This window comes from Hippopotamus amphibius, chromosome X (genome assembly GCF_030028045.1).
Source record: "Hippopotamus amphibius kiboko isolate mHipAmp2 chromosome X, mHipAmp2.hap2, whole genome shotgun sequence".
Classification (NCBI taxonomy): Eukaryota; Metazoa; Chordata; class Mammalia; order Artiodactyla; family Hippopotamidae; genus Hippopotamus; species Hippopotamus amphibius.
In genome coordinates, this window is record NC_080203.1 from 63,954,515 (window position 1) to 63,977,073 (window position 22,559).

The following is a 22,559-nucleotide window of genomic DNA, read 5'->3' on the forward strand; positions in this document are numbered from 1 at the left end:
TTTGATTAATGTAGCTTTGCAGTATAGTCTGAAGTCAGGCAGCATGATAACTCCAGTTTTCTTCATTTTTTTTTCCAAGATTGCTTTTGCAATTCAAGATCTTCTGTGGTTCTACATAAATTTTAGGATTATTTGTTCTAATTCTGTGCAAAATCTCATGGGTGCCCCCTTTGCCTAGCAAAGCAATAAAGCTATCCTTTTCTGCTTCTAAAAACAAAACAAAACAAAACAAAACAAAATCTCATGGGTGAGAGGATGAAAAAAATATTTCATACAAACTGAAACAAAAATAAGGCAGGGGTAGTAATACTCATATCACACAAAATAGACTTTAAAACAAAGACTATAGCAAAAGACAAAGAAGGACCTAAAATAATGATAAGGGGTCAATACAAGAAGGGGATATTAATTCAATAACATATATGTACCCAATGCAGGAGCACCTAAATATATAAAGCAAATACTAACAAACATAAAAGGAGAAATTGACACTAATAGTAGGAGACTTTCACACCCCACTGACATCAATGAAGAGATCATCCAGACAGAAAAGTCAGTAAGGCAACAGCAGCCTTAAGTGATAAAATAGACCCACTGGACTTAATAAATATCTATGGGACATTACATGTAAAAGCAGCAGAATACACCTTCTTTTCAAGAGCACATGAAACATTCTTCAGGTAGATCATATACTAGGTCATAAAACAAGCATCAACAAACTTAAGAGGATATAAATTTATGTGTTTTTTGCATCAAACAGGAACTCTCAGTCCGGACTGAAGCAGATAGTATATGGAAATGACCTGGAAGATAGAAGGATTGTGTTTTACCAAAGCTTCCTACATCAACTGTCACATGCTATTGCCTGGCTTTTTTGCTTATAATGAGATGTCTAACCCCAAACAGGCCCAGCTGCCGATGAAAGCCAAACCCCAATAATGATTCTAAAAGTTCTCCTCCATACTCACTGGCCTTACCCCCAAAATAGGCTGCATACAAAAAATTTATAATCAAATTAGTATCAGAGCTTTCAGTAGCAATACTGAAAGCTAGAAGACAATAGAGCAATAACTATAATAACAATAATCTGAGTGAAAATATTTTTCAACTTGGAATTTTATAAATGGACTCAATCAAATGTGAGGGTATTTTAAAAGGATATTTTCAGACATTCAAGGATTCAAAAAACTCTCATTGTGTCTTCTCTAGGAACCCACTAGAGGATCTATTCCACCAAAAAAAAAAAAAAAAAAAGAACAAACCAAGAGATTTTTCCTTCTATGCAGGATGTAATAGGTCATAGTAGACCAGTGCCAAGAGAAAACTAAGGCAACAGCCCAAGAAAAAAAGATAAAATTTCAAACCATACTTTTAAACATAGTAGAGAGCATACATTTGTAAACTAACCATTCATGGCTTTTGCCTTTATGAGCTTATAATTTGGAATGCTTTTTTCCCCATATTCCTGAATAACAGCTGTTGAGTCATTTTCTCTGGATCCCCACCCACTGAAACATCAAGATTAGCCCATCCTTTTTATCCTGTCTCCTTTGAATTCTGAGATGTAACAACACCATAGGTTTAAGTGAAGAAATGAGCACAGTATGTGAGTTTAGTAAAAAGTGGGACTTTTTGATATGAGCCATAGCTATTTAAATAAAACTTTTTCAGAACCTAGTATAATTACAATCATAGAATTCTATGTTAACATATTGACGAAAGCTGGAATGTGCCATGAAAGAGTGAACATGGTAACCTTTTAGAGTGATTGGATTCTGGGTAAATAATTTATTTTGATAAAATATTATTTGCATAGTAATAAGACAGGGAGGAAGAATGTGAGCAGCAAGGATAAGAAATTCTAGAGAGGGAAGAGCTCTTCCTAAGAGAGTTGATCACCAGCCACTTCTGGGTGTGGGATGAGGATTGAGTTTGGCCAAGGCAAAAGGGGCTTTATTGCACAAAGATAAACTAGAAGATCTTATAGTGGTTGTGCAATATTGGCATGTGAATTGGAAACTGAAAGCTTCTTTTCCCCTCAGGAATTTGCTAAGTTCCCTGAAAATTTGGTGTGTTTGGAGGATGGGCCTGAAGCTTCTAAAAGGGCAGAGTCCTATTTGGGAGTTGTTTACTACAAGCACATAGCCAATCTTCCCTTCAAGATATCTGACAGATTTTGAAGTTGTATGATACAAGAGACTAAACAGCTAAACTCAAAACCTCCAATGGGCAAAAGAGAATGTCTGTCAGTTTTTTGGGCTGAGGAGACAGACTTGGCACACTTTCAAGCAAAAAGCAAGGGCAATTCCATTTTAACTCCAGATGGATGGTTAAACTTCCTGCCCTCCTTGTTTGTCCTGAGGTTGCAGAGCATGACAGCCACAGCCATCAGTTTAGCATGAGCCCTGGCCTGTTTTCACATTGGGTTCTCCTTCCTCCTCTGCTTGATCTCAATTACTAAATATGCCCAAAGGCCACCTCTAGGAGTTGAGGCATAGGGATTTGTGAGCCTAATTGTAACTTTTGTGGTCAAATGCTCTAGCACTGAGCTATACCCCCTCTTAATTGTAGCTTTTGGAGTTTGCACCTAAGTGCAAGAATGTGGAACAATGGTTGATGCAATGTTGTCCCAGCAGGGATTGACCCTCAGGAGTAGATGGATCAACATTAGTAAATTTTCTAAAAGCCTCCACAGAAACAAACAAAAAAAAAAAAAAAAAAAAAAAAAACAAGGGCAACGCCTAAGGAATAGGAATAAACCAGAGATAAACTTAATCCTACTAAAACTATAGCACAAACCCAACTTATATCAATCTCTTATTTTATTTATGTAATTAGCTTCTTATCCTATCTTCCAGAGAAAGAGAGAATCACCTCTGATGACTGCTATCATCATTTTATACACAATGTTTGACATATAATAAAACATTACTAGACAGAGGCAGGATTATTTGACTTATAATCATGGGGAAAAATAAACAATAACATTATCACAGATCATCTGAATGTTGGAGTTAGCTAACAAGGACTCTAAAATATTTACAATTAACAGACAAGAAAATTAGATTAAAAGATGGACAAAATGGATGAAAATGTGGAAAAATTCATCCAAGAATTGGAATCCATTAAAAAATCACAATGTTCTAAAGAAGACATACAAATGGCCAACTGGTACACAACCACAATGAGATATCACCTCACACCTGTTAGAATGGCTAGTATCAAAAAGACAAGAGATGACAAATGCTGGTGAGGATGTGCAGAAAAGGGAATATTTGTGCACTGCTGGTGAGAATGTAAATTGTTGCAACCACTATGGAAAACAGTATAGAGCTTTCTCAAAAAACTAAAAATAGACCTACCATATGATCCAGCAATTCCGCTTCTGGGTATCTCCAAAGAAAATAAAAATACTAAAAAAGATATATGCAATCCCATGTTCATTGTGGCATTATTTATAATAGCAAGACATCTTGTATCCATTGATGGATGCGTTGATAAAGAAAATGTAATATATATGCATATATACATATATATATCATTCACATATATATGAATGATTCAGCCATAAAAAAAGAAGGCAATCTTGCCATTTGCAACAACATGGAGGGGCCTTGAGGACATTATGCTAAATGAAATAAGTCAGAGAGAAAGGGCAAATACTATATGATCTCATTTATATGTCTGATGTGAAAAAACAAAACAACAACAACAACAAAACAAGCTCATGAATACAGAAAACAGAGAACAAATTGGTGGTTGCTGGAGGCAGGGGTGGAGAGTGGGTAAAATGCATGAAGGAAGTAAAATGTAAAAACTTTCAGCTATAAAATATTTATATGGATGTAATGTACAGCATGGTGACTATGGTAAATAACACTGTATTGTATATTTGAAAGTTACTAAGAGAGTAGATCTTAAAAGTTCTAATACAAAGAAAAAATTTTGTAATTTTGTATGCCAATGTGTGTTAATGAGACTTACTGTGGTGGTCATTTTGCAATATACACAAATATTAAAATATTATGTTGTATGCCTGAAGCTAATATAGTCTGTTAATTATATCTCAATAATACAAAACAAAACAAAAATGCTGGTTACATGACACTTTTTAAAAAATCAAATTGACATTCTAGAACTGAAAAATACAAACAAACCTGAAATTAAGAATTCATTGGACTGGATTAACAGCAGTCAGAACACAATAGAAAATGTGATTAGTATACTCTAAAGACAAGCTAATAAAAAATACCCAAAATGAAACACAGGTAAACAATGGAAAGAAAAGATAAGAGTGAAAGAGGAAAGTGAGACTCAAGAATTCTGATATACAAGAAGGAGAGGATAAAAGAATAGGTAACAGAAAGAATATTTCAAGATATTATTGCCAAGAATCTTTCCAAAACTCATGAAACACATTATCTAACAGCTTCTAGAAACTCAGAAAACCCCAAAGAAAAACATTACCTAGGCACAATATAGTTAAACAATTAAAAAGTAGCAAAAAGAAAAATCTTAAAAGTAGGTAGAGGAAAAATGATTCATTCCCATCAAAGGAACAACAATAAAATTAATAGCTGATTGAAGAAAGGTGCTAATCAGGAGAATTCAAAATGGCAGCACAGGAAGATCCTGAACTCACCTTCTCCCATGGACACACACACACAAATCTACAGCTACAGGTGGAATAATGCCCTCTGAAAGGAACCTGAAAACAGAATGAACAGAGTCTCCACCACAAGGTGGAGCATCCAGATGTGTAGGAGAAACAGAGATAAGGTCACACCAAGGAAAAACCACACTCCAGCTGTGGCAATCTACAATTGGAAAGAATCACAAAGTGTATGCTTATTTCCCTGAGAACTGAGGGATTTGTGTTCTACATTAGGCACCCCAAACCTTAGACCTCACACAGGAGAGATGAGCCCCTAAAACACCTGGTTTTGAAAGCCAATGGGGAAAACTATAGAACTACAGGGAACAGAAAACCACTCTTAAAGGGCTTGTGCACAAACTCAACCCAAATTCAGCACAAAACACCAGATTAAAAGGTGCATGGACCATAGGTGAAGGGGACCCACTTACTAATCTTAAAGTGTCTGCCAGAGGTAGAAACCATTTGGGATGCTCCCTGGGGACATAGACACTGGCAGGAGTCATTTTTGTGATCTCAGACAACCTTGCTAATACCTGTACTGGTACGTGCCATTTTGAAAATCATCATCTAAACTGTGACTTGGCTGGGCCTCACAGTTGGTCAGGTAAAAACCCTGCCAAACAGTACCCAGCAGCAATGACGTCCAAGCCCCACAGGCATTTTGGGGGCCAGCCCCACCCACCAGAGCTCAGCAGCTGCAACAGCCAGAGCCCACAGCCACAAACCAGCACCCAACAGGCATCATGTCCAGGCTGTGCAGCTGTTCTGGGGGCCAGTCCCAAGCAAGAGTGTGCCACAGTCTCATGCAGCACCAGCCACAGCCCCATCACAACAGAAGGGTACATGCAGTCCACACAGGGGGACATGGCTTGAGTGCCTGGCTTTGGTGGCCAGGTGAGATTGTGCTTCTGAGCCCCATAGGGCATCTCTTATGTAAGGCCATCCCTTTAAGACTGCAAGAGATAGCTGATTTACCTAATACATGGAAACAGAGAATTAAGCAAAATGAGGACACAAAAGAATATTTTCCAAATGAAAGTACAAGACAAAACCTCAGAAAAAGAACAAAACAAAGTGAAGATAAGCAATTTGCCTGATAAAGAGTTTAAAGTAATGGTCACAAAAATGCTCACCAAACCCAGGAGAGATAGAAAATAAAAGAAAATATGAAGCAAAAATTATAACTAATTGAAAAATACACTAGAGGGGTTCAATAGCAGATTGGATAAGGTAGAAGAAATTAAGAAGATTGAAATCGTACCAAACATTTTTTCCAACAACAAAAGTATGAAGCTACAAATTAATCACAAGAATGAAATGTCAAAAACACAAAAACATGGAGATAAAACAACATGGTATTGAATAATCACTGGGTCATCTAATAAGTCAAAAGAGGAGGAAGGATCAAAATAGCAGAGTAAGAAGATGAGGAGTTTACCTTCCCCCATGAACACATCAAAAATACATCTACATGTGGAATAATTCTCACTGAAAACTAACTGGAAACTGGCAGAAAGACTCCTACACAACCAAGGTTGTAAGAAAGATACACTTGTAATCATATAGGAAGGGAGGAAAAGTAATCAGATCAGGACCTTCACCCCTAGGAAAAGACTCAGATTAAAAGTGAGATTACATGGGCACACACCTGCCTTGGGAGTGAGCAGTTCAAGTCAAATACTGGGCACCCCAATCCTGGGGCCCTACATGGTGGAGAAAAGCCCCCTTGGCTGGTTGGATGTCTGCTAGGACAAATAGAAGGGCTGTAGGAAGCCTGGACTCCACTGTGAGGATCACACATGCTAGCTAGCTCCCGAGGCAGGGCAGAGAGGCATCTGCTTTAGAGGCTGCTGGGTTCCTGTGACAGCCTTGCCGTGTGCTCCAGGCCAAGATGAGCAAATGCTTTGGTTGCAAAATAAACCCACACACTATGCTCAATCTATAAGCAAAAGATGCAAGAATATACAATGGAGCAAAGACAGTCTCTTCAGCAAATGGTGTTGGGAGGGTAGGACAGCAGCATATAAATCAATGAAGTTAGAACACACCCTCACACCATACACAAAAATAAGCTCAAAATGGCTTAAAGACTTAAATATAAGACATGACACCATAAAGCTCCTAGAAGAGAACATAGGCAAAACATTCTCTGACATAAATCATACCAATGTTTTCTTAGGTCAGTCTCCCAAGGCAATAGAAATAAAAGCAAAAATAAACAAGTATGACCTAATCAAACTTACAAGTTTTTGTACAGCAAAGGAAACCATAAACAAAACAAAAAGACAACCTACAGAATGGAAGAAAATATTTGCAAATGATGCGACCAACAAGGGCTTAATTTCCAAAACATACAAACAGCTCATACAACTCAATAACAAAAAAACAAACAACCCAGTCAAAAAATGGGCAGAAGACGTGAACAGACATTTCTTCAAAGAAGACATACAGATGAGCAACAGGCACATGAAAAGTTTTTAAACATTGCTAATTTTTAGAGAAATGCAAATCGAAACTGCAATAAGGTACTGCCTCACACCAGTCAGAATGGCCATCATTAAAAAGTCTACAAATAATAAATGCTGAAGAGGGAGAAAACGGAACCCTCCTACACTGTTGGTGGGAATGGAAATTGATGCAGCCACTATGGAAAACAGAATGGAGGTTCCTCAAAAACTAAAAATAGAGTTGCCATATGATCCAGCAATCCCACTCCTGAGCATATATCCAGACAAAACTGTAATTCAAGAAGATACATGCACGCTTATGTTCATAGCAACACTATTCACAATAGCCAAGACATGGAAGCAACCTAAGTGTCCATTGACAGATGAATGGACAAAGATGTGGCACATATATACAATGGAATACTACTCAGTCATAAAAACAAATGAAATAATGCCATCTGCAGCAACATGGATGGACCTAGAGATGATCATACAAAGTGAAGTAAGTCAGAAAAAGAAAGACAAATATCACATGATATCACTTATATGTGGAATCTAAATACAGCACAAATGAACTTATCTACAAAACAGAAACACACACACATAGGGAACAGATTTGTGGTTGCAAAAGGGGGAGTGTGTGTATGTGGGATGAATTGTGAATTTGGGATTAGCAGATGTAAACTATTACATATAGAATAGATAAAACAACAAGTTCCTGCTGAATAGCACAGGGAACTATATTCAATATCCTGTGATAAACCATAATGGAAAAGAATATGAAAAAATGTGTGTATATATATATGTATAACTGAATCACTTTGCTGTAGAGCAGAAATTAACACAACACTATAAATCAACTATACTTGAATAAAATAAAATTTTAAAAAATGCTCTGGTCCCACTCACTCCATGCCACAGTGTGGCACTGGATCTGAAGTGGCCATGACTGGAGAAAAGACAACTGTGGGATGCAGTGGCAACCCGGTCCCAGGGCAGAAACCTAGGTGTGGTGGCCATGGCCATTATTGGCACTTACTCAAGCAGCACCTCATAAGCAGCCCAGAAATCTGACAGTAGCTACTCCACCACAGCTCACCTCTTAATACACTCAGAGAGACCACATGTGGGTCCCACCTGCCCTGTGGATTTGTTCCACAACAGGGCAGGAATGGTGGAGCCTGGAATGAATGATCAGCTGTGAGAGACAACAGGCCTTGCCCCGGAGGCAGTGTGGAGAGAGGTCTGCACTAGAGACTGCCAGTTTTCCCATCACCATGTAGCCATGCCCCAGCCTGAGCTGAGCAAACACTCTGGCCCCTCTCATTCCATGTTACAGCATGGCACTAGATCTGGGACAGCCACAACTGCGGATAAGACTCAAACATGGGATGCAATGGTGACCCAGTCCCAGAGTGGAGCCCAGGTGGGGCAGCAAGGCCATTGTTGGCTATTACTCAAGCAGCACTGAGAAGCAGCTCAGATCTCTGATAGTGACCACTCCACCACAGCTCACTCCTAATATATGGTGAGAGTCCATGCAGGCCCCACCAGCCCTGCATAGTGATACTACAACAAGGTGGAGGGCAGCAGAGGCTAGGGGCAGTGATCAGCTGTGAGGGACAAACAGGACTTGCATATGAGGCTGCATCAGAATGGAGCCATAAGCTCATGCACAAGCAGCATGTTGGAACTGTGCACACAGGCTACACTTTCTTCAGCACTTCTGTCCTCTAGGGCAAGGGTCCCAATGTGAGGAGAGGAAAAACTACACTTAAAAGGAAAAGAGTCAGCTCAGACCCAAACTTCAGGGCTTCTGCTCCAGCAACTTGGGATTACACCTTGCCCCAAACAAAGCAGTAAGGGCCACTGGGCAGAGAGGAAGACCTGCCTCACATCCGACACCACCTCTATCCACTCTATCTCCAGTCATACCCTCTACTAAGGTGATAGCTGACAGCACACCTTGAGGAAAGAAGTGACTGGCACCGACATCAAAACCAGCCCTCCCACCAAAGGCACTGGACACAGTCTACATAGGGGTGCTGCCACGTAAGAACACCCATTCAAAGACCATAATAGGTAACTGTTTCACATACTTATTAGAGAAATGAAAATCAAAATGAGATAACATGAGATAACGACAATGAGATAAACAACCTTACTCCTGTCAGAATGACTATCAACAAAATGTCTACATATAACAATGTTGGAGAGGATGTGGAGAAATGAAACCTTTGTGCACCATTGTTGGGAATGTAAATTGGTGCAGCCACTATGGAAAACAATATGGAGGGTCCTCAGAAAACTAAAAATAGAACTACCATATGATCCAGCAAATCTACTCCTAGGTATATATCTGGAAAGAAATGAAAACATTAATTTGAAAAGATACATGCAAAACAGAAACAGACTCAGACATAGGAAACAAACTAATGCTTACCAACAGGGAGAGTAAGGAAGGGAGGATAAGTTAGGAATATGGAATTAGCAGATACAAACTACTACATTTAAATAAGCAACAAGGATTTACTATATAGCATAAGGAATTAGATTCAATATCTTATAATAACCTATAGTGGAATATAACCTGAAAAAAATAACTGAATCACTTTGCTGTACACCTGAAACTGATACAATATTGTAAATCAACTATACTTTCATAAATAAAATATACATACACCCTAATGTTCATAGCAGCACTATTTACAATAGCCAAAATATGGAAGAATTCCAAGTGTTCATCAAGAGAAGAATGGATGAGGATGTGATGTGTGTGTGTGTGTGTGTGTGTGTGTGTGTGTGTGTGTATGTATGTATGATGTTACTTAGCCATAAAAAAAGAATGAAATTCTGCCATTTGCTGCAACTTAGTTGGACCTAGGGTATATTATTCTTAGTGAAATAAGTCAATTTGTCTGTGTTCTTTTGAAAAATATCTATACAGATCCTCTGCCCATTTTTAAATCAGATTGTTTTTGCCTATTGAGTTATGTGTTCTTTATATATTTTGGGTACTAACCTCTTATCACACATACAATTTATAAATATCTTCTCCCATTCATTAGGTTGCCTTTTCATTTTATTGATGGCTTTCTTCACTGTGCAGAAGTTTTTTAGTTTAATGCAGTCCCATTTGTTTATTTTGGCTTTTCTTTCCCTTGCCTTTGAAGTCAGATCCACAAAAACATTGCTAAGACCAATGTCAATGAGGTTATTGCCTAAATTTCCTTCTAGGAATTTATAGTTTCAGGTCCTCCATTCAAGCTTTTATTCCATTTTGAGTTAATTTTTGTGTGTGGTGTATGTTAGTAGTCTATTTTTTTCTTTAGCATGTGGATGTCCAGTTTTCCAGCACCTTTATTAAAGAGACTCACCTTTCTCTGTTGTAAGTTCTCTGCTACATTGTTGTAGGTCAATTGTCCATATATACGAGGGTAGGTCAAAAATTATGTACACTCCAGTTATCTTAAAACTTCTGTCGGCTGCACTGTCTCATCAGCACTTTCCATTCAAGGCTATCGTCTCCCCAGTCACTGCTGTGCAGGTGTGAACGTGTTACATCGGTTCATTTGCAACTGAGGTGCAAGCAAAAATAGATGCCCCACTTGTGATTTGCACAAAAGAAGAGCAGCATGCAGTGATTCATTTTTTGTGGTCTGAGGGTATACCTGGTGCTGTTATTGAAGACTTTGTGTGCAGTATGGAGAAAGTGTTTTATCGCAAGGAAGTGTGTATGAATGGATAGAGAATTTCAAGGAAGGTTGCACAAGTGTTACCATCAAGAAGGAGCCGGATTCACTTCTGATGAAGAAGTGAAGACAGCAGTGTATTTGTGGCTCGCAGCACAGCCTAAAACATTTTTTAATGAGGGATTATGAAAGCTTGTTGACAGATGGACAAAGTGTATTGAAAAGCAAGGAGATTATGTCAAAAAATAATGTATTTGTCTTTTCTAAAAGTTAATTAAAATAAATTGTACAGCCAGAGTGCAGATAATTTTTGACTTACCCTCATACATAGATTTATTTCTGGGCTCTTAATTCACTTCTATTGATGTATGTATATTTTTAGACCAAATCAGGCACGTTCAGGGTGGTATGGACATAGACAATGTACGTACATTTTTAAATGCCAGTACTATACTGTCCTGATTACTATAGCTTTGTGATATAGCTTGAAATCAGGGAGAATGATGCATCCAGCTTTGTTCTTCTTCCTCAACATGGTTTTGGGTATTCTGGGTCTTTTGTGGTTCTATAGATTGTAGTATTGTTTATTCTATTTCTGTGAAAAGTGCCATTGGAATCTTGATAGGTATTGTGTTGAATCTGCAGACTGCTTTGAGTAGTAAGGATGTATTAATAATATTAATCCTTCCAAACTATAAACACAGAATATCTTTCCATTTATTTGCATTTTCTTCAATTTCTTTCATCAGTGTCTTATAGTTTTCTGTGTGCAGGTCTTTCACCTCTTTGGTTGAATTTATTCTTATGTATTTTATTCTTTTTGATGCAATTGTATGTGAGATTTTCTTAATTTCTCTTTCTGATACTTTCTTATTAGTGTATAGAAATGCCACAAATTTCTGTATATTGATTTTATATCATGTTACATTCCTTAATTCACTTATTAATTCTAATAGTTTTTTGGTGGAGCCTTTAGGGTTTTCTATATGTAGGTACATGTCATCTGTGAATAGTGACAGTTTTACTTCTTCCTTTCCAATCTGGATGCCTTTTTTTCTTGTCTAATTGCTCTGGCTGGGACTTCCAATTCTATATTGAATAAAAGTGGTGAGAGTGGGCATCCTTGTTTTCTTAATGTTAGAGTTAAAGCTTTCAGCTTTTCATCATTGAGTATTGTTTTAGCTGTGGGCTTGTCATATATGGCCTTTATTATTTTGAGATATGTTCCCTCTATACACTTTGTTGAAAGTTTTTACATAAGTGCATGCTGAATTTTATCAGATGCTTTTTTCTGCATCTATTGAGATGATCATATGATTTTTAATCCTTCATTTTGCTCATGTGATATATCCCACTTATCGATTTGTGAATGTTGAACCATCCTTTTGTTGAATTCGGTTACTAACAACCAAATTTTTTTTTGTGTTTTTTTGCATCTATGTTCATTGGGGATATTGGCCTGTAATTTCATTTTTTAGTGGTGGTGGTGTCTGGTTTTGGTATCAGAGTAATGCTGGACTTGTATAATGAGTTTGGAAGTGTTTCCTTCTCTGGTTTTTCATTCATTTGTTTGTTTTTGGAAGATTTTGAGAAGGACTGGTGATTGGTATTAATCTGTGAATATTTGGTAGAATTCACCAGTGAAGCTGTCTGGTCTTAGACTTTTGTTTGTTGGGAAGTTTTTGATTACTAACTCAATCTGTTACTAGTAATCAACCTGTTCAGATTTTCTATTTTTTCATAATTTGATCTTTAAAGGTTGTATGCTAATATGAATTTATTCAGTTCTTCCAGGTTGTCCAATTTGTTGGCATACAATTGCAGTTGTTCACTTATGATCCTTTGGATTAATTTGGTATCACTTGTAACTTATCTTTTATTTCTGATTTTATTTGAGTCCTCACTCTATTTTACTTCATGAATCCAGCAAAATGGTTCTTAATTTTGTTTATCTTTACAAAAAACCAGGTCTTGGTTTTATTATCTTTTCTATGGACTTTCTAGTCTCTATTTTATTTATTTATGCTGTGATATTTATTTTCTTCCCTCTACTAATTTCGCGTTTTGTTTGTTCTTCTTTTTCTAATTCCTTGAGTTGTAAAGTTATATTGTTTATTTTATATTTTTCTTGTTTCTTGAGGTAGGCATTTAATACTATGAACTTCCCCTTATAACTACTTTTGCTGCATCCCATAAATTTTTTGTCATATTTCCATTTTTATTTGCCTCTAGTATTTTGAAATTCTCTTTTGATTTTTTCATTGACCTATTGGTTGCGCCATGTTGTTTAATCTCCACATATTTATGTATTTTCCAGTTTTCCTCAAGTAATTTATTTCTAGTTTCATACCACTGTGATCAGAAATGATGCTTGATATGATTTCAGTCTACTCAAATTTGTTAAGACTTGTTTTGTGTCCTAACATATATCTAGAGAAGGTTCCATGTGCACTTGAGAAGAATGTGTATTCTATTGCTTTTGGATGGACTGTTTTCTGTAATTGTTAAATTCATTTGATCTAACACGGTATTTAAAACCAATATTTCAGGAGGGGGGGAAGGTGGCGGTGAAGTAGAAGGACATGGAACCCATCTCTCTCCACAGATGCATTGGGAATACATCAAAACATGCAATAATTCCCACAGAAAACCAGCTGAACATTAGCAGAAGACCTTGGACACCAGAAAGGACTGCAAAGATACCAACATAACTGGGTAGGACAGAGGGGGAAAAAAAGAAAAAAGAAAAGGAGAAAGAGGATGAGAAGAAAGGAAAGGGACAAGTCCTACACCCTAGGGTGGAGGGAGCTGAAACAGGATAGATTGCCAAATTCAGGGAAATCCCTCCTTATCTGATAGGGAAACCCCCTCTCCAATGGGGAATTTGATTGTGTCAGAGGGGAGGCATTTGGGACTGTCCAAAGAGGGTGAAGTGGCTGATCTGTGGCAGATGGGAAAGAGTGAGAATTACACAGAGGGTCCATTCCACTGCTCTGCATGTCCTGAACTGAGATGGGGGTTCACAGCTGTACAGGGGGTCTGGGATCTGGAACATGAGAACCAGAGAACTGGTTCAGGGTGGGAAACATTGCTGTCTGTGGGGAGACAGACTGAGGAGACAGGAGGGAAGAAATCCACAGCGGGGAATGCCTACCACAGAAAACTGGGCAGCCATGGTGGTGGTGCACTACTGCTGACCCACAAGCAGTGGAGAGGAGCCACTGTTGTAGCCTCTCTTTCAGTGCCTGCAATGAACAAATGGAGGCCCCCTCTGGGCCTGGCTGTTGCAGTCAACAAGGAATAGAAAAAACCCCCTGAGGGGTCTGGCCTGGTTAGCCTGCTGCCAAGAGCCAGAAGAAGTCAGCAGAAAAGGACACTTCTGGAGACAGTCCACTTCTACCCGTGCCCACTAGCTACCCACTGCATTTGGTGCCGCCACCACCAGCACTCCTGTGAGCCATGCAGGGTGCTACTGCAGACTCACACGCAGGATGGAGAAGCCACTGTTGTAGCCTCTCTTTTGGTGCCTGCAATGAACAAAAGGAGGCCCCCTCTGGGCCTGGCTGTTACAATCAACAAGGGATAGGAAAAGCTCCCTGTGGGGGGCTAGCCTGGTGTGCCTGCTGCCGAGAGCCAGAAGAAGTCCACAGAGTGACCCAGTTCTAGAGACATTCTGCTTACACCCAAGCCCACTGGCTTCCCTATGCAATAGGCACTGCCATTGCTGCCAGGGCTCCCATGACCCAGGTGGGGTGCTACTGCTGACTCACATGCAGGGGAAGGAGACACTATTATACCCCCTCTCTCCCCACTAACTGGTGCCTACAGATGAACATAAAGGAAGATCTGTTGGTAGCAGAGTAATACAAAAAGCCCCTAAGGGCTGCCCCTCAGGTGCATTGCACTGGACACCAGTAAAGAGCCACACTAAGGCCAGATTACCTATGCCTGCAGCCACTGGCATCCCTGCACATTTGACATCACACCTGGAACTCCTGTGATCCAAGCAGGGTCTTACTGTTGAGTCACAAATGGGGAGAAGAGTCACTATATAAGCCTCTCTCTCCCCACACACCTGCATCTGCAGATGAACAATAAAGGAAACCCTCACTGAGGCAGACCCAAAGAGCTCCAAGGCAGCCTCAGAACCAGACTCTGGTGGTTAGACCACACATAGAAGCAGGGACAAAACCAAAGCTGAACACCAGGGACAGGGGGACTAAGGAAGAGGTTCTAAAATCTTTCCATCAAATATACATGCTGCAGACTAAATCCCCACAATCAGCTAGGTAGACCCTATGTCTTTGGAATATCTGAGTACACAATGAATGGTCCCACAAATGAAAAAGTTCTAACTCTGGCAGCAGTGGACTGTGGAGCAAGCACACACAGGAATTGGGCCAGATCAGAGCCTCAGTGGATCCCATAGGGTCCACAGCAGGTCCAGAGTCCAACCCAGAGGCAGAAGAGGGCCTCTTGGGGAGGTGAAGGTGGCCTGAGGCTCAAGGTGTGTACAAGGACACTTACAGTTGAGACCCCAAGGAAACAGAATTAATTCTATTGATATGACCCATTCTGTGGTCAGCTCTATGTTTTCTTTTTAATTATGATCTTAGTCCTAAGTTATCTTCAAGTATTATAACATATTTTTTATACCTTTTTTTACTTTAAATTTTATTTTTAGCCTTTTTATATATTTCTATTTCTAGCTAGCTTTTTTGTAGTGCTGAGTTTATCACCACTATCTCCTTTTCTTCTTTCTTTAATACATTTCTATTTTATTTCATTCTTCCTTTTTCTTTTTATATTTCTAGTCATACTAGGCTCTTCTATTACTCTGTGTTCTATCCCTTTCTTAAAAATTTTATAATTTTAATCAATATTATTGGTCTGCTCTGTTTCCTTGCTTTCTTCTTAAGATGACATACTGTTTTGGTTTTTGTTATTAGGTTTTGTCTTTATCTTAGTTCTAGTTACAATTGTTTGGTTTTATTCTGGGGATCTTAAGTCTATCTGGTTGTTTTCTTGCTCTTTGTTATATTTGCTCTCTGTTTCTATTTGATTCCTGTTATATTTGGTCCTTGTTTTCACAATTTTCCCTGTTTTTTGGGTTTTCTTTCTTTTTTTTTTTTTTTGGTTTTGAATTTTTGTTGGTTTTCTCTTTAATTGTGTGATTGCATTCTGGTATTCTGTCAGATTGCTCTAGTGCTTTATGTTCTATCAGGTTCTGTTTTTGTGTTGACCGTGCACGTATGTGTTTCCTTGATTCAGCACTTGTTTGACTTAACCTTTACCACTACTCTGGAGCTTGGATAGTCTTTTTTAATCCCTTTTATTGCTGGGATGAGCGAGTTTGGAGTCTAGATTCCTAGACCAGAAGTCAAGTCGGTGGCTCTGGGGAGGGAGCACTGAGTCCAGGATGCTAGACCACTAGAGGATCCTCAGACACACGGAAAATTAACAGCAGATAATTCTCATGGAGGCCTCTATCAGAGTCTAAGACACGACTTCACCCAGCTACCTGCAACTGCCAGTGTTGGATACCTCACACCAAACTACAAACAAGACAGGAACACAAAACTACTGATCAGCACACAGACTACCTAAAGACATATTAGGTTCACAGATACCCTAAAACACACCACCTGATACAGCCCTGCTCACCAGAGGGAAAAGACTCGATCCACACACCAGAAAGCAGGCACCAGACCCTCCCATCAAGAAGCTTACTCAAGACACTGGATCAACCCTACCACAGAGGACAAAGGACAGAAACAAGAAGAATTATCACTAGGCAGCATAAGGAAAGGAGAAAGCAAATACTATAAATTAGACAAAAAGAGAAAACAAAGAAACTCCTTGCAGGTAAAGGAGCAAGATAAAAATCCACAAGACCAAATAAATGAAGAGGAAATAGGAAAAATGCCTGAAAAAGAATTCAGAGTAATGATAGTAAAGATGATGCAATCTTGAAAATAAAATAAAGAAAACACAAGAAACATTTATTAAGGACTAGAAGAACTAAAGAGCAAACAAAAAGTAATGAACAGCACAATACCTGAAATTAAAAATACTCTAGATGGTATTAAGAGCAGAATAACTGAGGCAGAAGAAGGAATAAGTGAGTTGGAAGACAGAATGGGGGAAATAACTGCCATAGGGCAGGAAAGAGAGAAAAGAATAAGAAGAATGGAAGACAGTCTCAGAGACCTCGGTGACAACATAAAGCACATCAACATACAAATCATAGGCATCCCAGAATAAGGGGAAAAAAGAGGGTCTGAGAAAATGTTTAAAGAGATAACAATGGAAAACTTCCTCAACATGGGAAAGGAAACCGTTACTCAACTGCAAGAAGCAGAGAGAGTCCGAAACAGAAATACACTGAGGCACATATTAATCAAACAAATCAAAATTAGACACACACAAAAAATATTAAAAACATCAAGAGAAAATCAACAAATGACATATAAAGGAAAACTCATAAAATAAGACCTGATCTTTCTGCAGAAACACAGCAGGCCAGAAGGGAGTGGCAAGATATACTGACAGTCCTGAAAGAGAAAAACAAAGAACCAAGAATACTCTACCCAGCAGGAATCTCATTCAGATTCAACAGAGAAATCAAAAGCTTTACAGACAAGCAAAAGAAGAGAATTCAGCACCACCAAACCAGCCTCACAACAATTGCTAAAGGAACTTTTCTAAGTAGGAAACACAACAGAAGGAAAAGACCTACAAAAACAAACTCAAAACAATTAAGAAAATGGTAATCAGAACACACATGTCAATAATCACCATAAATGTAAAAGGATTAAATTCTCCAACCAAAAGACACAGATTGGCTGAGTGGATACAAAAACAAGACCCTTATATATGCTGTCTACAAGAAACCCACTTCAGACCTAGGGACACGTATAGACTGAAAGTAAGGGGATGGAAAAAGATACTCCATGCAAATGGAAGCCAAAGGAAAGCCAGAGTAGCAATACTCATATCAGACAAACGAGACTTTAAAGTAAAGACTATTACAAGAGACAAGGAAGGACACCACATAATGATCAATGGATCAATCCAAGAAGAACGTATAACAATTGTAAATATCTATGCACCCAACACTGGAGCACCTCAATACATAAGGTAAATGCTAACAGCCATAAAAAGGGGAAATCAACAGTACCACAATAATAGTAGGAGACTTTAACACCCCACTTACATCAATGGACAGATCATCCAAACAGAAAATAAATAAGGCAATGCAAGCTTTAAATGACACATTAGACCATCTCGACTTCATTGATATTTATAGGACATTCCATCCAAAACCTACAGAATACTCTTTCTTTTCAAGTGCACACGGAACATTTTCCAGGGTAGATCACATCTTGGGTCACAAATCAACCCTCGGTAAATTCAAGAAAATTGAAATCATATCGAGCATCTTCTCTGACCACAATGCCATGAGACTAGATATGAATTACCTGAAAAAAACTGTAAAAAATACAAACACATGGAGGCTAAACAATATGCTATTAAACAACTGAAGAAATCAAAGAGGAAATAAAAAACATCTAGAAACAAATGACAATGAAAACACAACAACCCAAAACCTATGGGACACAGCAAAAGCAGTTCTAAGAGGGACATCTATAGCAATACTGTCCTACCTCAAGAAACAAGAAAAATATTGAATAAACAACCTAACCGTGCACCTAAAACAACTAGAGAAAGAAGAACCAAAAAAAAAAAAAAAAAAAAACCAAAGTGAGCAGAAGGAAAGAAATCATAAAGATCAGATCAGAAATAAATGGACAAGAAATGATGGAAACAATAGCAAAGATCAATGAAACTAAAAGCTGGTTCTTTGAGAAGATAAACAAAATTGGTAAAGCGTTAGCAAGACTTATCAAGAAAAAAAGGGAGAAGACGCAAATCAACAGAATTAGAAATAAAGAAGGAGAAGTAACAACTGGCACTGCAGAAATACAAACGATCATAAGAGACTACTACAAGAAACTATATGCCAATAAATTGGATAACCTGGAAGAAATGGATAAATTCTTAGAAAAATACAATCTTCCAAGACTGAACCAGGAAGAAATAGAACATATGAACAGACCAATCACAAGTACGGAAATTGAGACTGTGATTAAAAATCTCCCAACAAACAGAAGCCCAGGGCCAGATGGCTTCACAGCGAATTCTATGAAACATTTAGAGAAGAGCTAACACCTATCCTTCTCAAACTCTTCCAAAATAGAGCAGAAGGAGGAACACTCCCAAACTCATTCTACGAGGCCACCATCACCCTGATACCAAAACCAGGCAATGTTGTCACAAAAAAAGAACATTACAGGCCAATATCACTGATGAATATAGTTGCAGAAATCCTCAACAAAATACTAGCTAACACAATGCAACAGCACATTAAAAAAAACCATACACCATGATCAAGTGGGGTGTATCCCTGGGATGCAAGGATTCTTCAATATATGCAAATCAATCAATGTGATACATCATATTGACATATTGAAGGATAAAAACCATATGATCATCTCAATAGATGAGGAAAAATCTTTTGACAAAATTCAACACAAATTAATGATAAAAGAAAGTGGGCATAGGGGGAACTTACCTCAACATAATAAAAGCCGTATATGACAAACCAACAGCCAACATCATTCTAAATGGTGAAAAACTGAAAGCATTCCCTCTAAGAACAGGAACAAGACAAGAGTGCCCACTCTCACCACTATTATTCAACATGGTTTTGGAAGTTTTAGCCACAGCAATCAGAGAAGAAAATGAAATCAAAGGAATCCAAATTGGAAAAGAACTAAAATTGTCACTCTTTGCAGATGACATATCATACACAGAAAACCCTAAAGACTCTACCAGAAAACTGCTAGCACTCATCGATGAATTTAGTAAAGTAGCAGGATACAAATTTAATGTGCAGAAATCATATGCATTCCTGTACACTAACAAAGAAAAAGCAGAAAGAGAAATTAAGGGAACTCTCCCATTTACCATTGCAACAAAAACAATAAAATATCTAGGAATAAACCTGCCTAAGGAGGCAAAAGACCTGTATGCAGAAAACTATAAGACACTGATGAAAGAAATCAAAGACGATACAAACAGATGGCGAGACATTCTATGTTCTTTGATTGGAAGAACCAACATTGTGAAAATGAGTATCCTACCCAACCAATTTACAGATTAAATGCATTCCCTATCAAATCACTAACGGCATTTTTCACAGAACTAGAACAAGAAATCTTACGATTTGTATGGGAACCCAAAAGACCCCAAAAAGCCAAAGCAATCCTGGGAAGGAAAGATGGAGTTGGTGGAATTAGGCTTCCTAACTTCAAACTATACTACAGGGCCACAGTGATCAAGACAGCATGGTACTGGCACAAAAATAGGAAGATCAATGGAACAGTATAGAGAACACATTCACACCTTATCTTTGACAAAGGAGGCAAGAATATACAATGGAAAAAGACAGCCTCTTCAATAAGTGGTGCTGGGAAAATTGGACAGCAACATGTAAAAGAATGAAATTAGAACACTTCCTAACACCATACACAAAAATAAACTCAAAATGGATTAAAGACCTACATGTAAAGCCAGACACTATAAAACTCTTAGAGGAAAACATAGGCAGAACACTCTATGACATCCACCAGAGCAAGATCCTTTTTTCCCACCTCCTCGTATATTGGAAAGAAAATAAAAAATAAGCAAATGGGACCTAATGAAACAGAAGCTTTTGCACAGTGAAAGAAACCATAAACAAGACAAGAAGACAACCATCAGAATGGGAGAAAATACTTGCCAATGAAGCAACGGACAAAGGATTCATCTCCAAAATATATAAGCAGCTCATGAAGCTTAATACCAAAAAAGCAAATAACCCAATCCACAAATGGGCAGAAGTGCTAAATAGACATTTCTCCAAAGGAGACATGCAGATGGCTAACAAACACATGAAAAGATGCTCAACATCACTAATCATTAGAGAAATGCAAGTCAAAGCCACAATGAGGTTCACCTCGTACCAGTCAGAATGGCCATCATCAAAAAATCTAGAAACAACAAATGTTGGAGAGGGTGTGGAGAAAGGGAACCCTCCTGCACTGTTGGTGGGAATGTAAGTTGGTACAGCCACTGTGAAAAACAGTTTGGAGGTTCCTTAAAAAACTAAAAATACAACTACCATATGACCCAGCAATCCCTCTCCTGGGCATATACCCATAGAAAGCCATAATCCAAAAAGAAACATGTACCACAATGTTCATTGCAGCACTGTTTACGATAGCCAGGACATGGAAGCAACCTAAATGCCCATCAACAGATGAATGGATAAAGAAGATGTGGCATATATATACAAGGGAATTTTACTCAGCCATGAAAAGGAATGAAATTGAGTTATTTGTGGTGAGGTGGATGGACCTAGAGTCTGTCATACAGAGCCAAGTAAGCCAGAAAGAGAATAACAAATACAGTCTGCTAACACATATATATCGAATCCAAAAAAATGGTACTGATGAATGCAGAGACAGAGCAAGAATAAAGATGCAGTTATAGGGAACAGAGTTGTGGACACAGGGTTGGGGGCGAAGTTAAGCTGAGACAAAGTGAGAGAGTACCATTGACATATATACACTACCAAATGTGAAATAATTAGATAGTGGGAAGCTGCTGCATAACACAGGGAGATCAACTCAATGATGGGTGATGATTTAGAGAGGTGGGATAGGGAGGGTGAGAGGGAGTCATGGGAGGGTGGGGATATGGGGATATGTGTATAAACACAGCTGATTCACTTTGTTATACAGCAAGAAATGGTGCAACAGTGTAAAGCAATTTTATTCCAATAAAGAACTAAAAAAATAAATAAAGCCAATATTTCCTTACTGATTTTCTGTCTGCATGATCTAAACGTTGAAGGAAGTGGGGTATTAAGTCTCTTATTGTTACTATATTGATGTCATCTATAGCTCTCTTTATGTCTGTTAATATTTGCTTTATTATATTTAGGTTATCCTATGTTGCATGCATTGATATTTACAAATGTTATATCGTCTTATTGGTTTAACCCCTTTATCATTCTGTAATGACCTTCTCTGCCTTTTATTACATTCTTTGTTTTGAAGTCAATTTTGTCTGATATAACTATCACTACCTCACATTTCTCTTGATTTACATTTTGAGAGCATATAATTTTCCCTCCCTTAACTTTCAATCTGTATGTGTTGTTATGTCTGAAGTGTCTTTTGTAAGCAGCACATAGATGGGTCTTGTTTTGTTCATCCATTCAACCTCTGTACACCTTTAGGTTGGTGAATTTATTCGATTTACACTTAAAGTAATTATGGATAGGTGTGTACTTATTGCCGTTTTGTTCATTGTTTTCTGGCTGTTTTGTAATTTCTCTGTCCCTTTCTTCTCCTCTTGTCTCTCTGTGGTTTGATGACTTTCTTTAGTGGTATGCTTAGATTCATTTCTCCTTACTTTTTTTTTATATCTACTATAGGTTTTTGCTTTGTGATTACCATGATGCTAACATATAACAAATTATATTTATAAGTTGGACTTTTAATAGGAAATTGATGAGCTAATCCTAAAATTTATATGGAGCTGCAAAGTATTTACAATTGCCAAGAAATCTTGAAGAAGAACATGTTTTTTATAAAACTATAAAAATTAAGATAATATGATATTGGAGCAATGATAAACCAATTATACAGAAAA